Genomic DNA, 26,504 nt, shown 5'->3' with positions numbered 1-26,504 from the left:
AATACATTTACTTTGAAATTCTTCAAGGAATACATGTAGAAACCAACAGTTGGTTATGTTACTTTACAAGTTTCCTTATTCTCATTACATTAAATGTTTCTATAAGAAGTGTTTGCTTAGCATTGGGGGGTTGAGGGAGTGTTCATATTCTTTAGGTCTGAACTGTGGTAAGGAGAGGGTGGAGTAGAGTATGGAAGTTTTGAATGATATAAATTTAGAGATTCAGACCAGCTGAATCAAAATTAAAATGAACATATAAAAAATGAGTTAGATAATGGGAGGGAGGAATGAGAGAGGCAGGAGAGTGGAGAGTCACAATGAGGCAGAGACGGAGGCTTTCAGAATAACATGTGGCATTTCCTATGTAGGGCAAGGTGGTCAGAGCGGGAGAAGCTACAGTCACAGTATGGACACTGGAAAGGTTTCATTCCATTTTGGAAATGTCTTGTTAGTTCATCAGACCAAGCACATTTCCATGTGTATCCTTCCAATGTACATTTGTAGGGTTTTTCTCCTGTATGTGTTCGTCAGTGTGCTTTCAAGTGGGAGCTTTTAGTGTATACTTCGTTGCATCCATCATAATAGCATCTGTGTATCCTCTGCTTCCTTTGGGTATCTGGAGATTCTGCAGGTAAAGGTCTCTTCCCGGGTTGCACCATGACTGAAGGGTGATTCTCTTTCAACAATGCTTGAGTGGGACACACAGAGTTCTTTAAAAGGGGTGGCGACATTTTTCAGGATAATAATCTGTTCTCTGTGGTTCAATCCCAGGTTCAATTTTAATTTTTTTTTTCTGTAACATGGGCTTCTCATGTGATTCGATTACAGGTACTTTCATGCTACTGTTTGAATTTTCCATCTCTTCTGACAAGGAGATCATGAGCGGCTGCTGGAGCTGGCTGGTGTACATGAAGGGGACAGGCTGCACCACGACTGACTGGATAATGGGCGGAATACCTGGGCTCCGGATTCCGTGCCCAGAGAGGGCAACTGCCATCACCTGTGGCACGGGAAGCGGCACGCTGAAGGGCTGCACGCCCGGGGAAGTGGGTGAGCACTTTTTAATCGGTGGGCTAGAAGAAGGCATGTTCAATAGGGGAAACGCTCTCCTGGGCAAGGATGGAAACTTGAGTAACGAAGGAGAATTCCCATCCGAGGGAGGCGAACCACTTGTTCACGGCGAGGTCCGCTGGCTCCACCTGTAATCCATGTGATAGGCCCTCTGGGGTCTGAAAGAACTTATAAGGTAATGGTGTGGAGAAAATGAGAACACCAATACAATTCAGAAAAGGGGAGTGGAAAAGTTGTTTCTGCATGTCAGAAACTGACTCCTGGAGATCAGCACCAAGTGATCCTCCATTGCAACATGGCATAGCAGCTCATTCTTGATATGTCTACCAAGTCCCAGAGATACTAACTACCTGGAATTATAACTGGTAGTATATTTTCTTTTCACTGTGTCATTATTTACAGGAGTGATAGTCAACCATTTTGGGGGTGAGCAAACTGACCTGCAGCTATTGCTCTTTGTCATCTCACATTTCCTTTTTTCCTTGCAGCTTCACTTCTGCACTCTTTCGGTGTTGTTAAAAGGTTCCCTATGTAACAGGATGCAAAAAGAATGGCATTTCTAGTTTTACTTACATTGGCTTCAGTGCTGACTTGTCAAGGCTGCTTTTGCATGTGCGATTTTCTGTATGAACACATACAGCTATTGGTTTTTCAATTCCACCTTGTTTGGACTAAAAATTGAAATTCCTTCTCTAAAACATTTAGTTGTCCTCTTCATTCTGAATCCAGGGGTCAGCCACAGTTGCAGAGTGCTCTGCAGGCAGCACTTTTTTGCAGCAGTGTCTATATTAACATTAAGAGTGCACATCCTAGGATACTGCTGCATTAGAAGCCTACACTCCATATGTGTGACTTTCCACCTGTGTGAATTATTCACTTATGAAACCTTCCACGTATGTGACCTTTCTACTGATGTGGCTTTCCATCTATGTGACTTTTCTACCTGTGTTACTTTGGGTAAGAAACTGCCTGATTTTCTTCATCTGTAAAATGAGGATGTTCAGTTAGCTTACCTCAAGGTGTGTGGTGAGCACCGAATAAGTGAATACAAGTTAGAAGAGTGCCTGGCTGAAGGTTCACACCCAGTATGTGTTTGCTATTGCTAATGTTATTTAAAGTTTGCAACAACCCTATCAGAATGCCAGTGCACTTAGCTATCATAATTTTTCTAAAAAGAAAATGAGCTCAAAGGATCTAAAGTAGCTTATTTTTTATGACAGGCCATTTCATAAACCCAGTCTTCTCAACTTCAATTCAGTTCCCTGCCCCCGCCCCAGTCATGATGTGGTCAGTGTTGTGGTCCCTGATCAACAAACTAAGAAGAGTTTCCTTGACCTGAGGTAGTTGTACAAGAGACACAGAATCAGAGCAAAATGTCTTAGGATAGTGAATGAAATAACTTTCTTAGAAACTTCAAATAATAAAATGTTTGTGGTTAAAACTATAAGCATAATGCTATGCAGACTTTTCTGCAGAAGTTGGAAGCAGAAAGGAAGAGTTAATTAAAAAGAAAGAGATGCAAGGATGTGGGGAAAAGGTACACTCAGACATTGCTGGTGGGACTGCAAATTGGTGCAACCACTATGGAAAGCAGTGTGGAGATTCCTTAGAAAACTTGGAATGGAACCACCATTTCACCCGGTTATTCCACTACTCAGTTTATACCCAAAGTACTTAAAATCAGCATACTACAGTGATGCAGCCACATCAGTGTGTAGCAGCTCTTCACAATAACTAAATTATAGAAACAACCTAGGTGCCCTTCAACAGATGAAATGAATAAAGAAAATGTGATACATATATACAATGGGATATTACTCAGCTTTAAGGAGAAATAAAATAATGGCATTTGCAGGCAAATGGATGGAACCGAAGACTGTCATGCTAAGTGAAGTAAGCCAAAACCCCAAAACCAAAGGTTGAATGTTTTCTCTGATAAGCAGATGCTGAACCATAAGGGGTAGTAGGGGTAGGAAAGAATGAAGGACCTTTGGATTGAGCAGAGGGGAGTGAGGGGATGGGAGGTGATTTGGTGGAATGAGATGGACATTATTACCCTTTATACACTTATGACTATACTACTGGTGTGACTCTGCACCGTGTACAGCCAGAGAAAGAAGCTGTGCTCCATTTGTGTACAAGGTGTCAAAATGCATTATACTGACATGTGTAATTAGAATAAATTTAAAAATAAAGGAAGTGAAAATGGAAATTCCTTGATGAAGAAACATGTTGGAAGATAAAGAACTTGAATAAAATTAGATGAGAAGAGAGGATGATCTTAATATGTGATTGGAAACACCATCTTCCCCCACCCCAGTCCATATTCTGGGGATTAAACCCAGAATGGCCTCATGCATGTGAGACAAGTGCTACTTCTTTAGACCAGGAACCCCATCTTTTAACTTTCATTCACCATATCACCTATAAGAAACAAATGTTGAATAGGCAGAAACAAGTATTCTGACTTGTTGCATTTACACTTGCAATTTTCATCTTAGAGTTCTAGAACATGTGCTTCAGAAGAAGGGGGTTGTGTCAGAGACAAACCTTATTCAATGATCAGACCCCTGATTTTGATGAAAAGTTTGCATTTTGTTCTCAGTTTTAGTTTAAAGGATGGATGACTATATTAATTTTAAATACACATATGTGTTGTAAAAGCTATGTTATTGCAGAAAAATAAAATTCACCTGGAAACTCTAGAGCTCACTGCTATTAAATTTCTTGCCAAAAACTTAAGGCTCATCATGAATGTTAGTCATTCCTAGAGCAATTTTTGAGAGGTCTCTTTTGCAATGTGGAAAATAAAATTGCCTTGTTTTCATTGCTTTTTTAAATTTTCTTTTACCTAGATACACAGTGTCATTTAAGACAGTTCATCACTTCACTACCCATGGAAGGAATATCTCCATCACCAAAAAGTGTGCCTCCAAAAATGAATGTCATTTTGTTGACTGTCTCCACAGCTGTGATTCTGAACATACAGTAAGATCATGTGTGCACAGGTTGGTCTGTAAATTTAATATTTCATGCTAGTGATGGTAAGTTGTGAAGGATGAACAACATACTGAATGTGTTCATACTTTGAGGAAAGACTCCATTACAGCAATGAAACAGAGACCAACGAGAAGTCAAAAGACTGTCCTCCAATGAGAAATAATGTTACTTTAGCAATGCATGATGAGTCTCAAATTCCAGCTCTATACTCTGGGCCTCAGACTTTGGGTGAATGGTCCAAAGCCAGCTCTGGTAGTCTGTGAGCAACTCACCTGTGACAGACCCATGAACACTAGAGCCCAGCTCACCTGTTTTTGTTCATGGCCACGAATCACCAAGAATGCTGCACAGGGAAACTAGAAGGTAGAAATATGAAAATAGTGACACCTTTTACCCAGGAAACCTTGTCTCACCCACTGCCTCTGCTCAGAGGAGAAAATGAGAGTCTGAGAGATTAGCCTCATTTTAATGCAATGAACTATAAACACATGTTGGAATAATTAATTTATTTAATTTTTTCTTTTTGTGATCTAAATGAGTATTTAACTCATATATGACTGGTATCCTGAAATCTTAGAGAAAAGACTATTTGATTGTGTATTAATTTCATGAGGTTTTATAATTTGATTTAGCCTGTAAGCACAGAAAATGGCTCCAACATCAGTGGCTGTTGGCTTTGGCTATACCAAGATCACCAGAGTGGGTCTTGCAAAATTTGTTGGTGGGGTGGTGAGGGAATACCACCAGAACAATTGAAGCAGAACATTAGCTAGAGGTCATGGGTATTGAGACCTTCTTAAAATTTCCCCAAGGTGAACTTGATGTTCAACCCATGTTGAGAACCACCAACACAAATACTTAGAATTTGTGCCTTTGTATTGCCTTGCTGTCACAGAAGCCTCCAAGAATGACTACAAATCTCAGGTCAAGGCACACACCAACTGTGCTCTGTTATTATGACAGGAGATTACTTCCCCTGAAAATATGTTATGCTCTTTGTGGCCCAGCCCTTTGTTGTATAACCACTCAGGAGCAACAATTGGTAAACCATTGCTGCAGTAATGATACAAATCAGATGTGAGCATAGAAAAAAGTGAGTCATTATTTTCCCCTAATAAGTAACACTGAGAAAGAAAATCAATGACTAATCCAAAAGGTTCCTAGCTTTTACTTTTGCTTCAGTGTTTACTCTTAAAACCTTTAGAAGATTTGGTGACTCAATCAAGCAGTCTTATTCAATTTCCCTTCCACTCTTTGCCTTGATTATGATTGGGTTTGATGAAGATAAATCATAGTTAAGATGAAAAGATTCTCAAAGTGATCCTTCCCTGTTCATCCATTGCAGAGGACAGGAACCCAAATACCTGGTGATGCATAGACTGAATAACCAACTCATGGTCCTCTTTGGATGCAACTGAAGAAGGCTTTGTTTTTCTATGTTTTACCCCTTCCCCATTCCGATTTTTCAGAATTTTCTATCACTTGTTCATTTGTAACTGGACCATAGGTCTTGCTGTGAAGGAAAGATTTGCCATGTTGAATTGCTCACCAACCACACCAATGAAGTCTTTGTTGTAATGCATGCTCAGAGAACAGCTGACAGCAGTGCCCCCACACCCTATCTTCCAGCACTTGCTTGGGTTTTCATACTTTCATTGCTATGATGCCACTATTGTTCAGAGAGGCAGAGACCAGCCTTCTAAAGCACAAGGCAAGAACAGTGTGAACAGTGAACTTTGAAGTGAAGAAACTCTTATACCTGGTGAAGAGGTCATCTTGGAAACCCAAAGAAGAAGCCAGTGGATTGCTTTGCTAAATGCTCCTGCAGGAGATCCAAGCACTGAGGATGGGGTAGGGACCAAGAAGACTGTATAACTTTTAGGCTTCCTGGTCAAAGGGGGTTGTGTGCTATAAATTCTGCAGAAATGAGCCTGCCAGTATCTTTGATGGCTTACAGTAGTTTGGCCACTCCCAGTCTGACCAGACCTTTGGCTAAAAGGCCTTACTGACCTCAGTGACACCCTCAGAGGCTGCTGGGTCAGACCCTCTGGTGTCTGTCATTACCTCAAAGTGACTTCATGAAATCTAGCCCTTATTCTGAGAAAGCAGTTTTCCTACTCTGTTGGTCAGCATTCTGTTACTGTAACAAATGCCCAAGAAAATCAACTTATAAAGAGGAATGGCTTATTTTTGTTCACATTTTTGGAGGTTTCAGGTTCATGATCAATTGAGCCTGTTGCTTTTGGGTTTATGGTGAGGCAGCACATCATGTTGGGACTGTGAGGCAAGACAAAAAGCCACTTACCTCATGGTGGGGACATGAAAGATAGAGGTAGACACGCATGTCCCAAAGTCCTCTTCAAGAACATATTAGAACATATTAGAAAGCAATATTCAAGTAAGGGATAAAAAATAGCTTTAATTTAGTCAATATTCAATTATATCTTTTTGTCTTTATCCAAACTTTTTAGATGTCTGGGTTGCATTTCTTCAATATGTTGAAGTACAGTTTATTTTTCCTGAGGACAAATATCTGAGAAGAGTTTGAGACTGCAGGATAACTTGATTTTTGAAAACCAAGCCATAGGGATAAAGCTGTTTAATAAAATGATAAAACAGTAAAACCAAAATCTGAATAAAATTGTAAGTATGCTTCCATAAAGTTTCAGGGCAATGTGCTGAGGAGCGACTCAGATTCTAGAAGTTAAGTTTGCACCAGAAATATCTAAGTTGAATTTCTCATTCTGAGGAGCATCATCTTTTTCTGTCATCTACTGTGATATTCCAAAGTCCCCATGTCACTGAACATCAGACATGCCTGGCTGGGCTCACTCCTTCTCCCTGGCCCTGATCCTCCTCGTAATGAATGAGGGCCTTTCCTCCCCTTTTGATTTTCCAGTGGGCATTAGGGAGGTGGTAATTCAAGTGGAGGTCTCACATAATGCTAGTTTTCTGGATCATTTGATTTATTTAAGTACCTACAATGCCAAGAACCCTGGACATTCACCCAACCAACAACTTACCTTTCCATAAATAATGTCAGTTCTGGGAGTGCACTGAATTAGATGAAAGGCTGGCTGCAGGGGTGACTCTCATGTTCCCTGAAGGTCAAGATATCTGGACTATCTGTGTACAAGAGCTTTTTCAGAAAACTTCCCCAAGATCAAAATTTCATAAATAGTGTCATTCAATATTCCACTTTTGATGCATTTTAATAATCTATGTGCAGTTTATTTTGGCTGGTGTGGAGAGGGGGCTCCAGAAACTGATGTGGAGAAGACTTAGAAACTAACACACATTGATTAAGCCTAACAAATTTATCTCAAAAGGCAAAGTCCAACAAGATGGTATTCAAATGGCAGAAAAGAATTTGCAGATTGATGAATTATAATTTCACTAGTTAAAATCCAGAAGAAATTCAAGTGAAGGTCTGAAAATTCAAATTCCTTAAAATTTGCTCCTGGACCATAATGATGAATACAAACAAATCATAGTAGCTAAAATGAACAAATTATTAACCTACATCAATGCAATGAGCCAGCACCATAATCAATAAACAGTGTTTGTTCCTTCCTGCAAAGTAGTTGGTACATGACAAATGATGGGACAATATTTTTGTTGGACACTGAGGAGAGGCAGAGGTCAGTTCTCACTAGCCTGCTCCTGAGGATTCTTTCAGGGAATCTGATGGCTTCATGATCACAAAGAACAGGTTCCCATTGCATGGAATTGAGGTGTTTTATGAAATGTCCATAAAATGAGGGAACTTGGAACCAATTATCAGAAGGAGGATTTTATTTCTAAAAATCTTCCTGATATGCTGTTTTATGTAGGAAATGGTTCCTTGTGTCCCCACCCCATCTCATTAACACTCTTCTGCTTGTTCCCTTAACATGACTCAGGATTTGGAAAGCAGGGCATGACTTGTTCTACATTAATCCTCTCTGTTCATCCCCCTTAGCGAAGACCATATGGTGAAGTGTGAAAGAAAATTCATCCTGGACAAGTCATCCTGGAGAGGAAGTAGAGCACAGAGGAGGTGATCACTGATACTGATCAGCACAGCTGTGAGCTGTGAGCTGCACAGCATCACTCTACAGGACCAGTCACCCCCTGGCCTGCCTCCTTGTGATATCTCCAGTACTACCCAGACTTACCCCATTGTATTGACCCATTCTCTACCCCAACACTCCCAACCACCAGGGTCCACTATGCCTCTTAATGCTTTAAGTGAGTATCCCTCTGCACCTGGCTCAGAGAAAGCAATAAGCTTTTATCCGTTTTTGGTTTTTAGTCTGCTTACCAGGCTTTGTGTGTCATCCCAGAAGCTACCTCTTCTCAGAATGAGTTCATGGGAATATCTCCAACACTCTAGAGCTCCACCTCCTACTCTGATGATACATTGTGCCCTTTATCTCAAAAATGACTATAGAAAACTAGTATTATGTGACGCTGACTTAGTGATTAGAATTATAATTCCAATTCACTGAATTAGAATTAGTGATATTGAACCATTCTTTGACTTATTAGAGATATATTTAATTTGGGTGAGTGTCAGAAAAAGATAGGAAGATACAAAAATTAGAGGGAAAAATAAGAGATAGAAATGATTGGAATTATTTTCTTTCAACATTGGGTCTCAGACATTTTTCCACTTGGACAGAAGCAAGTAAAATTTCTCCCTAAGGGTGTTCCTTCGTTGTGTGTGTAGTATCAGTATCACCTTGTGTAGCACTGAGAAAAGTTGTGTGTGTGTGTGTGTGTGTGTGTGTGTGTATGCACATATGTTGTGTGTTTGCTCAGTGAACTCTAGGTAGGCCTAGACTGGTAGGTCATCTTTGCTTCTCATCATGCTAAAAGCTAAATAGACATCTTGAAGAAGTAAATACCACTTTTTATTAACCATAGTAGTTCTCACCAGTTTGCTTTTATCCAATAACCCAACCATGTTGCTTAGAAGATGGAAAATATGATAAATTATGGACATTTTCAGGTACTTCATTCACTTATTCAGCAGACATTTAAAGACTGTTAAGTATAAGTATATAGTATAGTAGGTACAAAACCACAGAGACCCTTTCCCTGAAAAGCTTAGTCTAGCGGGAAGCCAGATTTGCAAGGGATTAAACAGATGCATACTTCTTCACAGCTCAGGTTGGTTTTATTTAGTTTTATTCCCTCCAATGAAAACCCTTAGGCAAGGATTTTGATTCAAGTTGGTAGCTTTTTTTTCTTTTCCCTCTATCAGGTGAAGAAGTCTAGTCCCAGGAAGTACTATGAGGTAGTGGGAAGCAAGACAGAAAAGGGAAGAGAGGTAGTAATGGTAGATTACTTGCTATGGGAAGAAGCAGCTCTGTCCACCCGGGACCTTCTGAGAAACTGAGGATCACACTTCAGAATTGTCTCCTCAAGGAGCAGGGGAGTTGAGACACTTCTCCACCAATTACCAGAATCACTGACTTGGGGCCACATCAGAGATGTTCACTCCTGGTCCTTCTGGGCTGCCTGCTACCTGTCTGAACATGACACCATGACTCCTTTCAGAGAGAGCCACTGGAAGCTTAGAGTACACAGGAATTTTCTGCGTGTGACCTCTAGGTTAGTCAGGGGCTTTAGGCCAGGCAGTGATCCCTTCAGCTCTGGACATATGGCAACAACTCATTACTTTCAATATTCACATCAAATGTCACGCAGTCCCACTCCATCACACACACAAAAAGTTGTTCTTCCCTTTCTGATGTTCTCCTTCCTGGATTTCTCCAAGCACTCTGGTGTGTTTTCTCCACAGTAGGATCTAAGTCTAATTTGGTTATTTTCTACTGACAGAAATCCCAGGAAACATAGTCATTCATATATATATAATCTTTTTGCCTTATTTTAGAAACATTGATACCAGGTCACTGGGTGCCATGTCAGCCCTTGGCTGGAAGCTCAGCAGGGATGTTGTATGTGCACAGCACTGCGTCCTGTAACCTTGCAGCTGGAGAGTGGGAGATAGCCATTAAATAAGGATGTTTTGGTGCCCTAGGACCACTCACCATATCAGTGATTGTGGGTCAGATGTAAATATCTGTATCTTTAACTATTTGGCTCATTTAAAATAATTCAAAGCCTTCCCACAGTTGGGATTCCAAAGCTTACAGCTCTTTTAGGTCTAAAGCATATACCTTTCCTAAGGCATTTCCTCTGCTGCTATGGCAGATTTATGACTCTGAGAGTGAATCTAGTCTTGACTGCCTAGTTTACGTATAATGAGTTCTTCTCCTCCTACCTCTGAGATCAGAGGTGGACCCTGACTCTGTGGTCCCCAGGACTGCCATTCTTTTAATGCCCTTGGTAAATGGCATCACTTCCAAGGTAAACCTTCATCTCCCCACAGGGCTGTGTGTCTCACAGAGATGCACTGGAAAAGAGAGAAGCAAAAGTCAACTTCACCACCTTCCAAGACCAGTTCTTACTGCTCCTTGTATATGGAATGCTTTTCCCGGTACCCAGTAAAGTTCTAAGACTATGAGACAGTCCAAGGGTTCAGGGTAGAGGATGTGGTATAAATAAAGATAGAGACATGAGTTGAGACAACCCCTTAATTGACTAAAAAGGAGAAAAGTGGGACAAAAGGTGGAGAGACAGAAAAGAAGGTAGGGGACATAGAAAGAATAAATAAGGAAAGGAGAAATTACATCCTTTTATAAATCTTTGATGAGAAAAATAGGACACATATATGTGAAAAAAAAAATCTTAATATCCACAAAGGTAATTCACAGAGCAGTTCAAAGTTTTATGGCTGTAGAGAGCCATACAGGGATGACCAGGTATGTATTAGGGCAGAGAAAAGTGTTTTATAATTACTACTATATTGGCAAACCAACTGTACCATTTTGGAGTCAAAATATAAAAGATTCTCTTTAAGATTTATGTTACAATTATTTCTATATATTGATTATATTGCAATTCACAACTTTTATTCTTTTTAAAGTATATCTTTATATTCCGTTGTGGTGTAGATATGTATGGCAATGCAAGAAAGTTTAGAAGTGATATGACTGGGTTATGAGAGCTTGATATAATCAGTGGATTAATCCACTTGAATGGAATAACTGGGTGGTAACTGTCAGCATGTAGGTTGTGACCGGAGGAGGTAGATCAGTAGCGCGCAGCTTTAGGATATATGTTTTGTCCCTGGTGAGCAAAGGCTCTCTCTGTTTTCTGATTGTCATGTCCTGAGATGACTTCTTCCACCATTTTCATCTGACATAGTGTTCTGCCTCACCTTAAACCCAGAGCAATGGAGTCACCTGTCTATGAGCTGCGACCTCTGACCACGAGCACCAAAATAAACTTACCCTCCTCTAATTTTTCTTGTCAGGAATTTTAGTCACAGAAATGAGAAAGCTGACTAAAACATACCAATTATCTCCTTCTCCTTGAACTGAGAGAGTTCATTACTTTTTTTTTCCCAATTGAAGTAACTAGAAGAGCTGTTGGTATATGCTGCAATACAAAATAATGGCCAAGACACTGGACCAGAAACTTCCAATGCTGCATCTAGTGTCAGCTAGGCAACCCTGTTTTATTTGTTGCTGTTAAGTGAATCTCTACAATATGTTGACATACTGTGCTCAGTTAGTGTCCTTTGGAGGCCATCCATCAAATGTCTTCATGTTTCTAGGAGTGCTACAAGAACTTTTACAGTATTTTGACCTAGTTGACTGGCTTATTCTGACATTCAGTGAGTTTACTACATTTTCTCAGTCCTGGAACCATTAAAACTCTTTTTTAGAGCAGTGCTATTCCAATGTGTTTCTAAAGAATCTGACCATTTTATTGCTTGTGGTACTATATTAACTTTTCCTCTTTTATGAGAAATAGAATAGAAAAGATGAATTATAATTCTGTCTAGATCCTGGATTCAAGGAGTTACAGCTTTCTCTTCTTTGCCAGACTACATTGGTTATCCTCTTTTACCTGTCTGCAATAATTCACTCAACGTCCTTCATGAGCATCTGTTACTAGGGGCATAAACAAGGTTTTATTGATCTTTGCATCCACATATCCTACTATAAGAGCAGCAAGGAAGACCAGAAAGCATATACATATCCAAATACATATTTGTTTAAAAAATCAGAGTCCATGGAAAGGGAGCCTACCATGTTATGAGAGTGACTGACTTCACCTACGGAGGGCTCTTTTGGGCAAATATATATGAGATAATTATCTTACTGTGTTACCTATGTATAATCTCTATCTTTAAAGATCATGCTACAGTTTGCTCATGTAGCTTGAAAACATGAAGGAGGTTGGGATGCTTACTTAAGGAACTCTGATGGATATATTGAGTTCAAGTTAAAAAAAATATGTCCCTCTTTAAGATGACTTTATTTGATTTGAAATGTAATTAGTACAGAAAGTTCATCCATATTACATTTGTAAACCTCACTTGGGAACCATAATCCATTGCAGAAGGACATCTGGTACACAGTTCTGCTTTGTTCATGAACAAATTAAAATGCATGCTGATTGCAAAAATAGTTCTAAGATTAATTTTTCCTTCAGAAAAATTATCCCCCTTGCATTTATTAAAGTTATTATGTTGACCTAATTGGGGACAGTTGGAAAACTTCAAACCTGGATAGTTATATGACCTGAGTTTTACAAAAAAATATTTTGATAAATTAGATATTGCCATTGAGATGGAGTTTACCATCCACCTACCCAAGCCTACATCAGAGACCTTAAGAAGAATTGCACATAGCTTTCAAAAATCATTTTCCTGCCAGAAAGCTTTGTGCTGGAAGGAGCTAAATATTCAGTACTAGTACTGAATTTTCACCCTCAAGGAGACCTTCAAAACTTGTTTCATAATGTTTCATTGTTGTTCATTTCAGGTTCTTCCACAAGTCCCATTCTCTTTTTAAGGTATTAATATAATCACCTGCACTCTTTTTCTACTCTTTGGTACATCTTTTAATTTCCATCTTTCCTCTCAAGTCCTTCCTCTGTATCCTGTTTAACTTTTGGCTCAAAGATGTTTGAGCCCTGTTATCCATTTGACCCCTTAACATCTAAGTTCCTTTACCATTTCAACCACAAGTCCTCCCATATTTCTATCTTAAAGGTTTATTCACTATAAAATTTGTCAAATTAAACTTTCAGTTTTTAACATGACACCCTTAGACAATTCCCAATTCTAAACAAAGCTCACTGATGCATCTACCCTCACTGCCACAAAACTCATCAGGACTTCATGTCAGTGATCCCAACACTTCCTCACAGTGGTCACCTCTTCTGTGACTTCACTTTTCTTATGCTCTGATGAGGACTGAGTGGGAAAGAGAGGCAACTTTCCACTCCCCAGGGAACCCTCATGACCACATGACAGAGGTGTACGTGCATACTTTCAACTCAATGTGGAAATTTCATCAAGAGAGGATTAAGGGTACATTAAGGGAGGGTTAAGTGATTTACCTGGAATTGTGTTTTGTTGCTAACTGACCTGGCAGGCTCATTGGTATGCTCATTGGTATGCTCATTGGTATGCTCATTGGTATGCAGTATTCCTCAAAAATCAGGTATTCTGCTAGAACAATACATTTTGAAAGAGGTAGAAAGTTGATAAACCCTGCCCTGAGAATCTTTCCTATCTAGGACATCTCTTTTACCCAGGATTCTGGGGTTTCAGTTTATTCAGTTTTGGAACATTATCCAAACTCTATATAATAGATAATGAGTAAGTCAAACTTTCTTTCAGGTAAGAGAAGAAGACTTTTATTAGTTTTAAGCCCTCATAATTACAGCTGCATACAATGCAGACAAATAATTTCCCCACCCTTAAGACATTTCTCTCTGAAGGAGCAATACTTGGAAGATATTTATATGTTACCGCATAGTAAATATAATCTATTTGTATTTAACTAATGTCTATAATTTCTGTCAAAGAGGACAAGGATAGGGATTTTTTCATGCAAGAATAAAAGAAATCTAGAAATTCTAAACTAGAAAATAACTAAGTAAAATAGGAAATCAACTTACAGAAGAGAATTGAATAAGATCTGCATTTAGAAAAATCCTGATGCTTTATTTCAGAAAGAGAATAAATCAACAATATAATTAGTGTGACTTAGATTTCTGTGCATTTATTTTCTTTTACACAAGTAATATGTACTTATTGAAGAACTCTAGGAATATTTGAAATGTAGAAGGATTTATTTGTACTACCTGTTGTTTCACAAGTCAAGAATGATTATTTTTATAGTCTTATTTCTATGTATCATATTTCCCCCATTTAATTATTTAAAATTAGTAACTTTTTACACCCCTTTGTAATGCTGGGGGCAAAGGGAAGTTCAAGTTCTAGAACAGAATAATCACACAGGAACAGGGAAGCTATAGTTCAACAGCTGTGAGAAGAGTGACTTGGCTATTAAGATTTTAAATTAAATGTTAATGTTTCAACTCCAGGCAGCCAAATCTGTGTTTACTCTTTAATTCTCTAAGAAAGATAGGGTTTATATCCACAAAAGGATAAAGTAAACTTGTGTACTGAGAACATTTTTTACTTACTTAAGGTTTTCAAAAAAATTGAGAATGCACAGGCAGTTTGAGTAAGAAATCCTTACTATTAGAATTGCTTGGCCTTGTAATTATTTTCTCCTTGGCTACCTTCCTCAGTGCACCTTCCCTGAGAATCACTATTGTGCTTACTACTACCTGAAAAGCTTGGGGCAAATCATTCATTGTCTGATGGAATTTGTCCTCAGACTAAAATTATCTACCCATTGGCCAAGCCACAGACAGTGTTAGGCTAGATAAATGAAGCATGTGAGAAGCAAACAAGCACAAATTGCTTCTGTGACATTTTGAGACCATTATTGAAGAAGATGAAAAATTTCACCTGTGTCTCTGTCAACTCTAATACACCTGGACAGGATCCTCAGACTGCATTTTACCTCAGTGCTTTACCTGAGATGACATGGTGATGTGTGGTCTTTGCATGAGCAACTGCAAAGCAGAGAAATCAACATTGTCTTTGAAGGTAGGAAGACTATATGGTGACATTAGGGTTCAATAGGAGATCTTAGCAGGAGGTGGTAACAAATTCACATTTCAATATGCTGAATGAAAATCCTTTTGTCTGACAGGCACAAAACTGCTTTTTCTCCCTCAATGACTAATTTATGTCCAGAAAATTGCTTTTCTTGGAAAATGATTTGATATCTTTCCAATGACATCATTCTTTTGTTGTTGCATGGGAAAAAAAGAGCCATAAAGGAAATCATTACAAAAGCTGCACAATCCTTTTGTTCATTTTATGAAAAAAAATAGCATTTTTAAGTATTTGAGTTGATTTTGGGTTGGTTTTGATCAATACCATGTGATGAGATGTAATAGTAGTAATAAAAATAGTAAAATACCAATGCTTTTGTTAAAAATTGGACTAAACTGAGTAGGAGAAAATGTACACTATCATTTGGGAAACACATTTATCAGAGAACCAATCTCCTTAGTAAATGGTCATAAAAACCAAAGTATAAGACACAGTTAGGTTTCTCTTTCTTGGGAGATATGTTATAAATTCATTGAAAGAGAAGTGCCTCTCTTAACACACATTAAAGATAAGTAGAAGACAACATTTTAGAATATTGGATATAATTAGGGTAAAAACTGATTTTCTTGTTTGATTCCTACTGCCATCTACATTATTAGGGACTTTCAATACAGTTGTCCCTCAATATCCACAGAGAATATTTTGCAGGACCTCAGTAAATAACAAAACCTGTGCATACTCAAGACCCCTATATAAAATGGTGTTATATATGCATATAACCTACACACGTCCTCCCATATTCTTTAAGTAATCTCAAGATTACTTGTAATACCTAATGTCATGTAAATGCTATAGAAGTAGTTGATACACTCTATTACTTAAGGAATTTGACAAGAAAAATGTCTGCACATGTTCCATACAGATACAACCACTGCAGGACCAATTACATAGTCCAAATCAATGGTGATCGAGTGGTTTTCTTTTGAATATTTTCAATCTGAAGCTGTTTAAATCTGTGATGCAGAACATGCTAATACAGAGTGTCAACTACATTTTGAAAACAGACAGGTTCAGTAGTTGATGTATAGGTTAACTTCCCAGTTTTAGGATATGATGCTCCTATAGCTGCGACAGTTGAGCCTGAGTTCTCCCTGAGTAACCAGCATCATTTCCCTAGTGTAGGCATCTGCACACATATCCTAGCACAGACTGCATGTGGTCATTGACTTAGTGGCTTGCCTTTGCAATCTAACCTTCCCTACTTAGGCTGGACACCAACTTCACTAAAAGTAAAAAAAATTTCTAGTCATCCTAGTCTCCATTTTTTATTATTTCAGGTATAAATGAAGATTTTATAATAGAAATATAATAAGGATTATAAAGTATTTTTTAACAGAGTGTCAGCCTTGATTTTGACCTTTACTCTCCCACTGTAGGCATGTGAAAGGAAGTTGAAATTCAATAGTGAATATTTCCCCTTTGGTTCTGAATATATTGAACTTGAACTTGAACTGGCTCAGAGTCCCCAGCAGTTAAGTTAGGGTTCTTTTTTTTTTTTTTTCTTTCTTCTTTTGTTTGTTTTCTTTTGTGGCATTGAGGATTAAACCCAGGAACTCCACATGCTAGGCTTTATGATGAGGCAGCAGTTAGTTTTTAAGACAGGTTTTATTTGTGTTCCCAGCATAAGAAACAAAGTCTTGGAATAAAATGCTGACTTTGTGCTTTCAAGTGGTTCAGATGCCATCCAAAAAGGATAACAAAGATGTTTAGTTGCACATCTTTGACTGCTTGCCTGACTGAATAACCTTTCAGAATTTTGAGAATTTTTGGTTTAAAGTTGCAACAAATTATTATTTTAATGGAATGGTTAGAGATTATGTAAGAGGCAATGATTCATTGTTATGACTTGCAGAATGAAACTAGAAGAAAGTCTGAAGATATTCATTCTGGAATTATTTACTTTGAGAATATAAATGCCATTCAACTTGACACTCAAGTGAAATGTGTATCTTCACCTGAGCATCCTCACCTGCCTGCCATGCACATGCTTTGAGCAAGGAACACCCACTCACCCAGCAACCACCTGCTGCTCTTTCCAGGTACAGGATACTGCTTCATGCATTTTGGAATACTAATTCAATGGCACAGTAGACAGTTTGGTGTCTAATCATGGGATTTGTGAATACTTAAGTTTGGAGGAAGGATGGTGGCCACCCTTGCAGCTCTATATCCTTCTGCTGCAGGCTTGATCTCATAAAAGCAGGCATCCTCTGTTTCTTAGACCTGCAGAGAAAATTAGGTTTTATTATCATGGACCTGGTTTGAGGACTGGCATATGGTAGATACAATTTGTGACCTACACACATCTAACCCAAATTCTTCTGTGCTCCTGGAATCTTACCTGGGTGTGAATGTGCTCAGGGGAGCAGATTCACTTCCAAACTCTAAAGGATTCTGGAAAATGTTTTTGCCTCTAATAAGTAGGATGATCATACCCCAGTTTTTTCTGTGTACTGTCCTAGTATAATTATTAAAATTTCCTCCTTTCTGTTTCAAAATATTCTGGTCTGAATGGTAAATTCATAATCTTCCTATGAATATGAAAGAAATCACTGGTCTCCTTTCCTTTCTGTCTCTGACAGTATGAAGTAAGTACCTGAAACTTGAAGAAAAGACCCCAGAGAAGCAGATCTAGAACCAAGTGATTCTGGAACTGCAGCAACTGCAGATTTAATAATGAAAGTGAAGGTTTATTTTTACAATTCAAGACATGTTTAAGGGATTATTCTGTTGTTTTCAGAGAAGGGCATGGAGGAGAAACAGGAATAAGGCCTTTGTGTGATCTTTCACTCTGTAGTAAACCTTGGTTGTTCTGTTTTTGACCATTCCCATTTGCAAATTCCTAAAACGAAGAATGGAGAAAATATTTTTAAATATAACTCATAACCTTAAAGTAATATTAAATATAACCCAGAACCACACCCAAAATAATTTAAAAACTACCCTGGCACCTAAAAGTGATGGAGCTAACATTACCCTCTTGTCACCAGTTAAGCTCTGAGAACTGAAAATTTTTATTTATACATCACCAAAAGTGGTTAGGTTCAGAATTTAGGTTTTGTTTATAAATATGGCATTTGTTGTATGCTATTTCAGAGGAGAGTGTTTGTTGAGAAATTCTAAACACTGCTTTTGATTCTCTTTAAGTTATATAAAAAATCATATAAATATACTTCCATTTAATTACTTGAAATTATCTTAGGAAAATAGGTGAATATTATGGTTTAATGTGGTGTCCCCCAAAAGCTCACATGTGAGGAAATGCAAAAAGGTTTGGAGGAAAAAGATTGGTTTATAGCTGTAACACAATCAGTGAATTAATCCCTAACTGGGATTCACTGAGTGGTTACTGAAGGCAGGTGGGGTGTGTTTGGAGGAAGTGGTTCATTAAGGGCATGGCTATGGGGTTTTACTGCTTCCTGGTCAGCACTTGAGTTGCTTCCCTCTGCCACACTCTTCTGCCATGATGTTCTGTCTCACCTCGACCCTAGAGAAATAGAGCCGGCCTTCTATGGACTAAGACCTCTGAAGCTGTAAGCCTCCAAATAAGTTTTTCCTACTGTACAATCATTCTAGTTGGGTCCTTTAGTCTTAGCAGTGAAAAAGCAAGTGAAACATGAACATTTTTACATGACTTTGAGTAAAATGTGAGTCATCATCTAATTAACCTCTGTTCGCCCGAACCAAACTAAAACCTATCTAAAAATATTTTTAATATTAATACAAACCACCAAATTGTTCAGGCCTTCTCTTCTATATATCTGTATGTCTATAGATATTCATAGATGAATAGATTGATAGGTAAGTATCTATTATGACTTACAAAGCAAAACCTTTGACTTTCAAGGGAGAAACTAATGCAGGGAGCACTGTTTCTGGAACTTAGTCCATGAGGCATTTTTCTCCTAATCTCTTCTTCACAGAGCTGTTAGATGATGATGTGCTTCTATAGGGTTTGTTTTGGGAGGAACTCAATACTTACAGGCTAATTTTCTTTTCTTATATATATTACATCCTCTGTAGCACTGCCCATTAAGGAAGACAGAGTTCTTTTTCTTTCTCTTTCCCTGGAAATCTATGGAAGATGTGGTACCTGTTGAGGGTGTAGGGTCAGTTCTTGTCCTTAATTTGTCTCAATTAACACAACTCCTTTACACACCTGTACTGACTTGCCAACGAGGAAAATTTAGCTTCCCTAGCACAACTTCTATCTTCCTTCTGTTGAATCCTGTCACCATTTTGGGCTTAGCTCCATGGCAGAAGGAAGGACACCATGGTTGACAGCCCTACTGAGATGACATGGAGTGAAGAGAATGCCTGACCCTTGACAGTCCTGCTATCAGCACACAAAAATACTCAGATCCCCGTGTCCTTGCAAAATAGATATTTCTTTCTTTTATATCTAAATTAAAGACTCTTAAATACTCATATCTCATTACTGCTTTAATTTTATTTAATTACTGCAGAGGATGTAATCTTACTCTTTCTATTCTATTAAAAATTACACATTTCTGTGTCTCCATTTCTATAAGAATATATTTTCTCCTTTTAGCTTAAATTCCTTTGCATAAACAAACATTGTGTGGGGTGTGTGTGTGTGTGTGTGCATGCATGTGTGTATGCATATATGTTTGACACAGTGGTCCCTCATTGGGTCAATGATTGGGGGAGTAATGTCAACATCTTCCCACTTTCATATCACTACTTTGAGTAAACAAGATATCCTGATGCTCCAACTAATTAATTAATTAACTAATCAATTCATTAGCTTATGAAGTCTCTTCTCAGATATGTCCAGAGAGCCCACTGCTCGAGGCTCTTTTCTAAGAGCTAGAGATACAGATGCAGTGAGACATCACCCCCTCTGTATGCAGCTTATATTACAATGGGGAAAAGTTGAGAACCAGCAAATAGATAAAAGGGACATGCTAAATTCAGGTACTGATGAGCACTGTGAAGACAAGTATATGAGGGTAGGAGAATCACCATGAATATGATATGACTTTAGATGAAGAACAGGAGTTGTCCTTTCCCTCTTTCCTTCTGTCCTCATTCCTTCCTCAATTATCCACTCCCCCCTCTTTCTTTTGCCCTCTCCTCTTTCCTGATATTCCAATTAGGGTGGGTATTGCAGACTCAGAGCTGAGCTCTAGGGTTTTTTTTGTTTTGTTTTGTTTTGTTTGTCTTCATGGAAAAGCCTATTCCTGGTGAGTATTTTATTATCCCTTCCAAGGAGCTAGTTCAACCTTGGTGACATTGGCTAACACTTGAAATAAATAAATATCTTGCAGGTTACATCAGCCCTCTTTCTTCATTGCCCAGTTCCCAATGGTGATTAAGGTTTGCACTGGTGTTATATGACCTCAGAGCTCTTGCATTAACAGGCTCATCTAACACATCTTTTCTTAGCCTGTGTGTATCGGCTAATCATCATTTTTGAATAGTTGTGTAATTAATTTTCAAATATTCTTCTTGATTCAGTCACAAAGTTAATGATGTTGAGGACAAAAGTACTTCTTCTGAAATAAAATTCATGCCAATTCACTGCTGTCCAGCTATTCTTCACTATCAGGTTTCTTTTTGCAGTTCATTGCAAACTAATCCTTTAAAAAATCTCTTTGTCCTCATTAGTGCCTGTTTTCAAGGAGCACTCTAAGAGGAACCCTTCTTATCTTACCCTAACTTATCTTACCTGTTAAGTTCAAAGTTTCCAATTTAGTGGACTCAGTTTATATATATTTATATACATTAGTATAACATTCTCAGTCTGTGATTCCTTGGTCCTTAACTTTTTCTCTGACAGTTTAAGTACCACATTCTTGTGCTTGGCATCTATCATGGTCCTTTAAATTATAATTTGTATAAACCAAACCCAAATGACCAAAGGCTGAATGTTTTCTCTGATATGAGGAAGCTAATTAACTAAAGGGTTTGGGTAGGGCAGAATAGAGTTACTTTATATTAGGTAGAGGGGAGTGAAGGGATGGAAAGGGGTCTTGGGGGAAGAAATGATATTAAAATCAAACAGACATTATTACCTCATGTACATATATGACTGCATGACCAAGGTGATCCTGCAATATGTATAATCAGAAAAATGAGAGAGTACATTCCATTTATGTATGATCTATCAAAATGTATAAATGCATCCTTCTGTCATATACAACTATTTAGAACAAATAAAATTTAAACATTTTTAAAAAGTATAATTCATATTATTAACAATTACTAAGTGTTTGGACACTAATCCCATTGTGTTCTTACTCTTGAAATTGGACCATAGGAAAAAAATACTAAAGTAACAATATACAAACACCTACAACTCCTGCCTATGGATTTGTTTGCTAGCAGTATCTTCAGCGCATTGTAATCATATTTGCCCATAGCAGCAAAGTCTAACAAATTTTGCCTTCCTTTGTCCCATATTTGGCCTATTTTTTTTCAACTCTCAATCATTTCTACTGACATTCAAACATTAACAAGGCTAATGGTGGCAGATAATTTAAGAATGTTCCTAATCCAATCCAACCATAAGTGAAATTCAGTACTGAAATGCATTTGAGTACTTTCATTTTAACCTGGGACAATGAATATTCATAATATTTCACACAAGCTGAAGTATCTAGTTCAGGTATTTGGGGAAGTTAAATAAGCCACAAAGGGCCACAGATGTGTTAGGAGAGTGAACACTGTCAAGCACCTCTGAATTCACCCCCAGGCTCTGCCATTGAAGAACTATGTGACTTCAGTCAAGTTGTTAGGCTTGGAATGGTGATAGCACATATCTCAGGGAACAGCAGCAAGGATTGAAATAAATGAAAGCACATAATCACTCAGAAAGTTGCTCAGTACATGGTAAATAGTTCCCAATGCGAGTTATAATCATTGTCATCATCATTTAGATAAATGACAACTACTGGCCACATATATTGGAGTTTTAAAAAGTCATAAATTAAGTTTCATGCCAAAATTTTTAAAAAAGAATAAAGACTTTGGAAAATACAGAGATTCTCCAGCTTCTCAGAGCAGGCCCCCCAGTGAGAGCCTTTCTGCACAGAACCAGCTCAAGTCCCTGAGCCAGTGCTGTGAGCTCCGGCCCGCAGGTTGCTTCAGGGACCAGGACAGGACAGCCAGAGACCTCTCCAGGCAGACCTGCCACCTCCGGCCACATGCTTTTACACAGGGTGATCCAAGATGGTGGATTAGAGGGTGACTGCATCTCCAGTTGCTCCAGAACCCAGGATTCAAAGGGGAGGCATTGAGAGACACAGACTAAAATAGAGCTGCGGGGTTAGTCTCCCCCACCCGGTGAAGCTCGGACCAGGTGGCAGGCCCAGATTCGGGCAGCTTATTAGAGTAGAGCAGGGCAGCTAGAGTCTTTCTTCTCCAGGCAGCACTGTGCACTCCGGAGGTGAACTCCTTCCAGACGGCCAGCTTCTCGGAGCAGGCCCCCCAGTGAGAGCCATTCCACACATAGCCAGCTCCAAGCCCTGGAACGAGTAGTGGGCTAGGGGCAGCTTTCATCGGAACCACTGCAATATCAAGTTACTCCTAGACTTCAGGCTACTGAAGGCTGGGAGGTGATACACTGGAAATCTACAGGGACACTATAAGCCAATAGAAGAATTCTGAAATATCACAAAGTCCCACTGACATCTGACCAATATGAGAAAACAAGGGAAGAAAATGTCTCAAACAAACCTAGATACTATATCAATAAAACCCAATGACAGCACAGCAGAAGAAATGTCAGAAAGGGAGTTCAGAATGTACATAATTGAAACAATCAGGGAAGCAAACGAGGAGATGAAAGAGCAAATGCAGGCATTAAATGATCGCAACAATCAACAGTTAAAAGACCAAATACAGGAAGCAAGAGATCATTTCAATAAAGAGTTAGAGATACTGAAAAAAAAACCAAACAGAAATCCTTGAAATGAAGGAAACAATAAACCAAGTTAAAAACTCCATAGAAAACATAAGCAATAGGATAGAACACCTGGAAGACAGAACCTCAGATATTGAAGACAAAATATTTAATCTTGAAAACAAAGTTGACCAAACAGAGAAGATGGTAAGAAATCATGAACAGAATCTACTAAAATTATGGGATATCATGAAAAGGACAAATTTAAGAATTATTGGGATTGAGGAAGGCTTAGAGAAACAAACCAAAGGAATGAACAATCTATTCAATGAAATAATATCAGAAAACTTCCCAAATCTGAAGAATGAAATGGAAAACTAAGTACAAGAGGCTTATAGAACTCCAAATACACAAAATTACAACAGACCCACACTAAGGTATTATGAAAATACCTAACATACAAAAAAAGACAGAATTTTAAAGGCCGCGAGAGAAAAGAATCAAATTACATTCAGGGGGAAACCAATAAGAATATCAGCAGATTTTTCAATCCAGACCCTAAAAGCTAGAAGGGCCTGGAACAACATTTACCAAGCCCTGAAAGAAAATGGATGCCAACCAAGAATATTATACCCAGCAAAACTTACTTTCAGATTTGAGGATGAAATAAGATCCTTCCATGATAAACAAAAGCTAAAAGAATTTACAAAAAGAAAGCCAGCATTACAGAACATTCTCAGCAAAATATTCCATGAGGAAGAGATGAAAGACAATGATGCAAATCAGCAACTGGAGGAACTAGCCTAAAGGAATAGCCAAATAAAGGAGAAACCAAATTATGTCAAAAAAAAAAAATGAGTCAAATGACTGGGAATACAAATGATATCACAATAATAACCCTGAATGTTAATGGCCTGAACTCATCAATCAAAAGACATAGACTGACAGAACGGATTAAAGAGAAAAATCCAACAATGTGCTGCCTGCAAGAGACTCATCTCATAGAAAGAGATACCCATAGACTAAAGGTGAAAGGATGGGAAAAAACATAGCATGCACATGGACACAGCAAAAAAGCTGGAGTATCCATCCTCATTTCAGATAATGTGGACTTCAAGCCAAAACTAGTCAGAAGGGATAAAGAAGGACATTACATACTGCTTAAGGGAAGCATAAATCAGCAAGACATAACAATCCTAAATATCTATGCCCAGAAAATTGGCTCATCCATGTACGTCAAACAAATCCTTCTCAATTCCAGAAATCAAATAGACCACAAGACAATAATACCAGGCAATTTCAACACACCTCTTTCACTGCTGGATAGATCGTCCAAACAAAAATTAAATAAAGGAACCATAGATCTCAATAACACAATCAGCAATTTAGACTTAACCAATTTATGTAGAATATACCATCCAACAAAGAACGAATACACTTTCTTCTCAGCAGCACGTGGATCCTTCTCTAAAATAGACCATGTCTTATGCCACAAAGCTACTGTTAGCAAATACAAGAAGATAGAGATACTACCTTGTACTCTATCAGATCATAATGGACGGAAATTAGAAATAAATGACAGAATAAAAAACAGAAACTTCTCCAATATCTGGAGATTAAATAATACACTATTGTATGATGAATGGATAACAGAAGACATCAGGAGGGAAATAAAAAAAAATTTGGAAGTAAACAAGAACAAAGACACATCATATCAAAATCTCTGGGACACTATGAAAGCAGTACATAGAGGAAGATTTATTTCATGGGGCACATTCAACAAAAGAAGTAGAAATCAACAAATAAACGACTTAACACTACAGCTCAAAGCCCTAGAAAAAGAAGAGCAGACCAACACCAAAAGTAGTAGAAGACAGGAAATAGTTAAAATCAATGCCAAAATCAACGAAATTGAAACAAAAGAAACAATCAGAAAAATTGACAAAATAAATAGTTGGTTCTTTGAAAAAATAAACAAAATTGATAAACCCTTAGCCACACTAATGAAGAGAAGACGAGAGAAAACCCAAATCACTAAGATTCGGAATGAAGAAGGAAATATCACAACAGACACGATTGAAATACAAAACATAATTAGAAGCTATTTTGAAAATCTATACCACCAACAAAATAGAAAATTTCGAAGACATCAACAGGTTTCTAGGCATATGGATTGCCTAAACTGAACGAGGAGGACATACACAATTTAAATAGACCAATTTCAAGTAATGAAATAGAAGAAGTCATCAAAAGCCTACCAACAACGAAAAGACCGGGACCAGATGGGTTCTCAGCCGAGTTCTACAAACATTTAAAGAGGAGCTCACTCCAATACTTCTCAAAGTATTCCATAAACTAGAAGAGGAGGGAACCATCCCAAACTCATTCTATGAAGTCAATATCACACTGATACCTAAACCAGACAGAGACACATCAAGGAAAGAAAATTCCAGACCAATATCCTTAATGAATATCGATGCAAAAATTCTCAACAAAATTTTAGCAAATTGCATACAAAAATATATTAAAAAGATAGTGCACCACGATCAAGTGGGTTTTATCCCAGGGATGCAAGGTTTTTTCAACATCTGGAAATCAATAAATGTAATTCACCATATCAACAGACTAAAAGTTAAGAATCACATGATTATTGATGAATCTTCAGAAAGAGTAATTAGGAAATCTACCCCATTCACGATAGCATTGAAAAAAATAAAAAACTTGGGAATCAATCTCACAAAAGAGGTGAAAGACCTCTACAATGAGAACTACAGTACACTAAAGAAAGAAATTAAAGAAAACTGTATAAGATGGAAAGATCTCCCATGTTCTTGGATAGGAAGAATTAATATTGTCAAAGTGGCCATACTACCTAAAGTGCTATACAGATTCAATGCAATTCCAATTAAAATCCCAATGACGTACCTTACAGAAATAGAGCAAGCAATTATGAAATTCATCTGGAAGAATAAGAAACCCAGAATAGCTAAAGCAATCCTCAGTAGAAAGAGTGAAGCAGGGGGTATCGCAATACCAGATCTTCAACTCTATTACAAAGCAATAGTAACAAAAACGGCATGGTATTGGTACCAAAATAGACAGGTAGATCAATGGTACAGAATAGAGGACACAGACACAAACCCAAATAAATACAATTTTCTAATAGTAGACAAAGGTGCCAAAAATATGCAATGGAGAAAAGATAGCCTCTTCAACAAATGGTGCTTGGAAAACTGGAAATCGATATGCAACAGAAGGAAACTAAATCCCTATCTCTCACCCTGCACAAAACTCAACTCAAAATGGATCAAGGACCTCGGAATCAGACCAGAGACCCTGCATCTTATAGAAGAAAAAGTAGGTCCAAACCTTCAACTTGTTGGCTTAGGATCAGACTTCCTTAACAGGACTCCCATAGCACAAGAAATAAAAGCTAGAATCAACCACTGGGATAGATTCAAA

At 38.1% G+C, this 26,504-nt stretch overlaps 1 pseudogene across 1 annotated transcript in view; it reads right to left on the bottom strand.

Moving 5' to 3' along the window:
* Window positions 1-338: 338 nt before the first annotated feature.
* LOC306641920 (Krueppel-like factor 3) overlaps window positions 339-26,504 on the bottom strand; it is a 284,135-nt pseudogene continuing 257,969 nt past the window's right edge. Inside the window, exon 2 of the transcript in view lies at window positions 339-1,310. The product of the transcript in view is annotated as a Krueppel-like factor 3 (transcript). The remainder of the gene's footprint in view (window positions 1,311-26,504) is intronic.

Source organism: Sciurus vulgaris (assembly GCF_902686455.1).
Source record: "Sciurus vulgaris genome assembly, chromosome: 12".
In the NCBI taxonomy this organism is placed as follows: Eukaryota; Metazoa; Chordata; class Mammalia; order Rodentia; family Sciuridae; genus Sciurus; species Sciurus vulgaris.
Note: the sequence above shows the minus strand (reverse complement) of the source record. Positions and strands in the feature narration are given on the sequence as shown.